This window comes from Littorina saxatilis, linkage group LG16, assembly GCF_037325665.1.
Source record: "Littorina saxatilis isolate snail1 linkage group LG16, US_GU_Lsax_2.0, whole genome shotgun sequence".
Lineage (NCBI taxonomy): Eukaryota > Metazoa > Mollusca > Gastropoda > Littorinimorpha > Littorinidae > Littorina > Littorina saxatilis.
The window spans coordinates 5,555,551-5,561,550 of NC_090260.1; the positions used below are offsets into that span (position 1 = coordinate 5,555,551).

A 6,000-nucleotide genomic window follows, 5' to 3' on the forward strand; every position below is an offset into this window, starting at 1 on the left:
ATTCCCGAATATTTTTTGTGGGCGCAGAAGCACGGGGCAAATGGTATTGTTTTTTTCTGGAGGGGGATCAGACAATATAAAACCAATTAGAGGCCGAGTTGCCTGACAGAAAGGCCAATTCTAGCCCCAGTCCATGCCGGTTACATGTAATTAGCTATGCACACATTTGAGATCGATACCCAACCTTACTGAGCATCAGTTCTTTGCGTTATTTTAATTTTCTTGTTTTTCTTTAAAATAAAAAAGGGAATGGTTTTATTGATGTCATTATCTAGTCAGCATAAATGACTTTTATGGATACAGGAGAAAGTGTTAAAATGTGAAGATTTCAAGTGTGGTTTGTGGTCATCTGCTTGACCACTTAAAATGTTGTTTCATTTGATGATACGTTTTGTTTGGTGTTCCCGCTTGAATGTGACAGTAAGTTGTACAATGTTACTCTGTGTGTGTGTGTGTGTGTGTGTGTGTGTGTGTGTGTGTGTGTGTGTGACGGTGTGTGTGTGTGTGTGTGCGTGCGTGAGTGTGTTTGTGTGTGTTGGTGTGTGTGTGTGTTTGGTAACCGGCTTTGTACAGCGGGACCACCTTATTTTGTCATGTATTTTTATTCATTCTGGAGCTTTATTAAATAAACTGCCCATTTCAATCACAACTCTGGTCTGGTCTTATTGTCAGTGTTGCATAAATGATTGTATGTGAGCTTGTGAACATACAAAGAAAAAAGAAAGAAACATTCTGTGTCGAAATATCTTGACTAAAAATCAGGCGGAAGACTACACCTGTTGCATTTCCTATTATGCTCAGGCAATTATAACTGAGGGCGGAAGCGACAATGATTCGTTTTCCCCCCAGATAACATTAATTTGTAGAGACAGAAAAGGAACACGCACATTCTGGAACTGATTTGTGTAAATAACTGAGAGGGTGTTTTGTCTGTTTTGTGAAACGGTCCTCACACATTTGCAAAGTTCCACAGTTAGGCAGCTGAATTAAAGCATTACATAGTAATGCATAGTGTAAACTCTAGGCCTACTTCAAGGTCTTATTACTTCAAGATGCATACACGTGCTGTTATATCTGTTAGTGCTTGCCGGACACCAGTGCTGATTAAAATGGCTTAGATTGTTACTAGTTTGAAACTACAGTATGTCCTTTTACGTGTTGTGACAATTTTGTTGGTACCGATGATTTATAAAAAGACTTTTATCACAGGTTTATTTCGTATCAAACATTTATACTTACTTTCAAGTTCGAGTATAAGTTTACTTCCACGAGGAGAGTCTCTCTGTGTGCGCGCGCGCGCGCGCGTGTGTGTTTGTGTGTGTGCGTGCGTGCGCACTTAAAGATTCTTGATTTTGGAACATAAGCAGTTTATCTGTCAGGGAGTTGTGTGTGTTTTCATGGCTGCGTGTTCTTTTCCCTCTCATTCTTCCTCTCGGCAGTCCGGCTTCAGAGTCATTTTGTTCCTCCAGGCTCAAAGCAGAAAGCAGCAATGTTTTAAAACATTCAAAAACAAGGATTGTATGTGAGTGTGAGTCATAATTTTCTTTTAAGAACCGAATCATAGCACCACAAGGTTCAAATATGTGCACAAAGCAAAAATAGTGCAAAGCAAAAATTAGGAAAGCAGCATATGGCCATGACTGGAGACACTGCTTTTTGTATCGATCATTCTGCAGACATCACACGCACACTTTTACTTTTTAAGTTATAATACGTATTGCATTCAGCCACTGTTTTTTTCTCCTCAGTTGATATTCTGATTTTTGTCAGTTTTTGTGTCATTTGTTTTTGTTGTGCTTGTTTGATTTAGGTTTGGTGTTGTTTGTCGTTGTTGTTTGTTTAACACACACTCAAACACACACACACACACACTAACCAGACACACACACCACCACCACCACCACCACCACCACCACCACCACCACCACAAGAATAGGTTTACACTCACTTTTTCCTCCACGTTTTAATTTTGGCAATATCATTAACCCAGGATTGCAAAGCAGGGATCATTTGTCAATTTCATAACAACGTACATACAATTTCAGCTGGTTACTGCAATAAAATGTGCATCATCACAGGTTTCTGCTGGAATGACAGTGTCTTATGTGTCAACACAAAATACACACACACAAAATGGGTGTGGTGCTGCATGCCCCATAATAGATCCTAACTTCACCCTCTAAAGCTCCCTGCAGATGCATGTTTTGTGCACAAAAATAGCCTTTTAAAATATGCAGTATACAAAATAAAAATGCAGACATTTCTACATTTGATGGGGGAGTTGTCCTGTATTAGAATTATTTATCAAATAATTAAAGTTAACCAAAGTATATGTAATAAAACCAAGGAGTCCTCTGTTAAGTAGCTCAACACAATGATCGCAGCCCAGGGTGCTAACACAGTTAGGGTATGTTGTTCAAGACGTGGAAGGTCAAGGTTTTAAAGTATGCTTCAGTAACGGAATCTTATAACAAAGCTAAAACATTTACCACTGAAGCAAAACCATCTCTGAACAATTCAAAATTGTCACACGTACTAGTTTTACATTTTAAGGATCTTGCCAAGTGCATATCTTTTTATTGTGAAAAATTTGTATTGCAAACAAAAGAAAACACAATGTCTTGTGATCTGTAAATGTTCTTGATACTTAATACATTACAGGGAACCTTATAAATTGTTCAAGTGAAGTACTGTACAGCCTATTTAGCTTGTTCATTTTCTCCCTTTAAGGTAATTTTGTCTCAACAATCATGTTATCTGCTACAAGTCTATAAACTGCTGTAAACCTTTCTGCCCTTGAAGTAGATTCATGCCCTTCTGTGTGGGCACCTTCTTCTTCTTCCTCTTCAGTGTTTGCATTTGGATGTGTGCTCTCTGGCCAAGTCTTGTTGCACAGGGGTGGCAAGGAAAGGCAACCCTCTCAGAACGTGTTGCAGAGTCTGTTCTTCCTACCCTAGCCACAGTCCGCTGTAGGTGCAAAACCTATCCTTTTGAGGTGTACCTTCAGACAGCAGTGTCCTGTGCGAAGGCGGAAGATGGCTCTCTGTTCTGTGTGAGTAAAATGGGGATATGGTCTTGAATGAGCTGGTATCTGTCTGTCTTTTTGTTGTTGATATAGACATCAAAGAAGCTCCAGCACCAGCCAAGTGTTGACTGTTTTCTTTATGCGTAACCTAGTCCTGGCAGCAGCTGTTGTCCATCTGTAAACAAGCAAGATCATTATTATAATATATTGATGGTGTATATGTTTTACCAGAAAGACGAGTAAAATACCACTTAATTTTTGAGTCACTTGAGAAAATGTGACTCTATGTAATCGGTCAGTGTTAGTCTGTCCGGCCGGCCGTCCGTCCGTAGACACCACCTTAACGTTGGACTTTTCTCGGAAACTATCAAAGCGATCGGGCTCATATTTTGTTTAGTCGTGACCTCCAATGACCTCTACACTTTAACGATGGTTTCGTTGACCTTTGACCTTTTTCAAGGTCACAGGTCAGCGTCAAAGGAAAAATTAGACATTTTATATCTTTGACAAAGTTCATCGGATGTGATTGAAACTTTGTAGGATTATTCTTTACATCAAAGTATTTACATCTGTAGCCTTTTACGAACGTTATCAGAAAAACAAGGGAGATAACTAGCCTTTTTGTTCGGCAACACACAACTTAACGTTGGGCTTTTCTCGGAAACTATAAAAGTGACCGGGCTCAAATTTTATGTGAACGTGACTCATTGTGTTGTGAATAGCAATTTCTTCCTGTCCATCTGATGCCTCATATAATATTCAGAACTGCGAAAGTGACTCGATCGAGCGTTTGCTCTTCTTGTTGTTTAAGTAATGAGGCATACATGCAGTTGAACGATCATATCTTGTGATATCTGCCCTCTGAAAAAAACCTACTATTCAAAATGTACTTTTACATTTTGTTTTTTTAACTTAGGCTTTTGAAGATCCACATTTACCACCCAAAAGGAGCCTGGCGATACTGGCATGCTTTAATTAAGATGACGTGTTACTCAGAAATAGTGCTTTTAGTTATGCGCTATAGAAATCTCCTTAATAAATAAATAAATACTGGTGGTGGTTCACTGCAAAGCATAACCTGATATGATTTCTTCATAGCACCTGACTGGAAATGAAGTTTCATACAATAAAAACTATACTGCGCCAGATTTACAGCAGTTCTGTTGAATTCACACAGTCAGAAAATTTCAAGGCTGTCCTCAACATTCTATGCTCACACACACACACACGACTTGACTTCACTTAGGAAGGTTATGTGATGCTTAAATAATCTGTCTTGCCACTATTTCATCACAAGTAACCACTGTGTTTATTGCTGGTATGTGCCGGAGTGGAGGGATAGTCTTACCCCATGTAAAAAAAAAAAAAAAAAAGCCTGGCAGGTGATCTGAGATGCCTTTAATAACACAAAGCTGCCTCTGTAAACAATTCTGCTTTTACACATGCTATCCCTTAACTTGGATTCATACCAAAATCAAGCCTAGCTTCATAGGAAACAGAATGTTACTTCAGCATTTAGAATTATGATCTTATTCCATGTACACGCCTTGGCAAATCTGACTCGATCACTACAGCAAGAAGTCAGTGTGTTGATTGTTCATATGTGACCAAGTTGAGGGATGAGCTTATCCTATGTTAAAGCCTGGCCTGAACTGAGACGGTGAAGAGAAGTAGTGTGCCTTTAATGACACAATGCTTTCTTTGTAAGCAATAGATTCAACATCTCAGATCTGGTCAGGCCTATACAAATGCCATCCCTCAACTTGGTTCATACAAAAATCATGTGCCTGGCTAGAGAGTGGGGATTTGTTGTTCTCTTTTTCGAAATCCAAAATAAGCAAAATCAGGTCTTAAAAAGGAGCAAGTCTTAAAATGGGAGTGAATTTACAGATGTTATGAACAAGAAGTCTGCGTAAACAGGGTCATTAATAGCAAGGAGTCTTAGATTGGGGTGTCTTAAAAGGGGCAGGGGTGGGGTGGTGTGTGTGTGTGTGTGGGGGGGGGGGGGGGGAGTCCACAGTAATGACCATAAAATAATCAAAATAATACTATTAGTCATCTTATTCTCTACCAAATTTCTAGAGGTCAAGACAATGATACAGATTTTTTACTTGTGTCACTGTTAGTGTCATTCTATGAATAACAGACCAATAGAAAGAGAGAGAAAGAGAGCTCTGTGGTTTTTTTTTACCTGGGTTCATGCTCAGTTGCTTGAAAATTGACTTGTCAGAGGTTCTTCTTCAGCCTTACACCCACATGCAAGAGAACTTGTACCAGATAATGAAATAAGTGAACTTTGAAGTGCATTCATAATTAAAGCCCAATCATGTGGTTTAACCTACCTAGTCTTGAAAAGCCTGTCCGAGGAAACAGAACAAGCACCCTTCCGCAGACCTTCCTAACTGGAGAGTCTTGGTTGTAACCGCACACTTTCTAAAGTAGTCCATAAGCAGTTCCATGTGCCTATGTTTTCACTGGAACCAGCTCCTTTGTGTACCTGTGATCTGGATGAGCTGCAACACATAAAACTTTCATATGAACACTATGTCATAAGTACACCAGTTAGCATACATCAAACACCGAGGAGCATCACAAGATATGTTCTAAGGAGGTAACAACTATTGTCACAAAGTGTTTATGATACAGCCACAGGCACATGGCACTGAGTGGTCAATTGGTGAGGGGGGCGGGGGGGGGGGGGGAGGGGCAGAAGTTCTGCTCAGTCTTGTCTACTGATACAACACTTTGTGGTGGTGTAAGGCAGGGAATCACACCCCAACCACTGGCCCCGCCCACCTGGTGTCGAGTGCCTGAGGATACATCAGTCCCAGTCATGGCTGGCCCCCGGTTTGACCAGACAACTGCCATGTATGGGTACATTTACTTTACAGTACAGATTAGTTTTCAATAGCAATGACATCATGGACGCACACCTGCCCAACACTGACACTGACAGCAAAATCAGCGAACAAACG

At 40.1% G+C, this 6,000-nt stretch overlaps 1 protein-coding gene and 1 long non-coding RNA gene across 3 annotated transcripts in view; both read right to left on the reverse strand.

The window, feature by feature from the left end:
- The window catches only part of LOC138950247 (uncharacterized), a 796,434-nt gene that overhangs the window by 628,622 nt on the left and 161,812 nt on the right, over positions 1–6,000 (reverse strand). The window lies entirely within an intron of this gene.
- Positions 1,949–5,703, reverse strand: LOC138950233 (uncharacterized). The gene is made up of 2 exons (XR_011450568.1): positions 5,368–5,703; positions 1,949–3,200 (listed from the first exon to the last, which is right to left on the reverse strand). It is a non-coding gene; the product is annotated as an uncharacterized lncRNA (long non-coding RNA).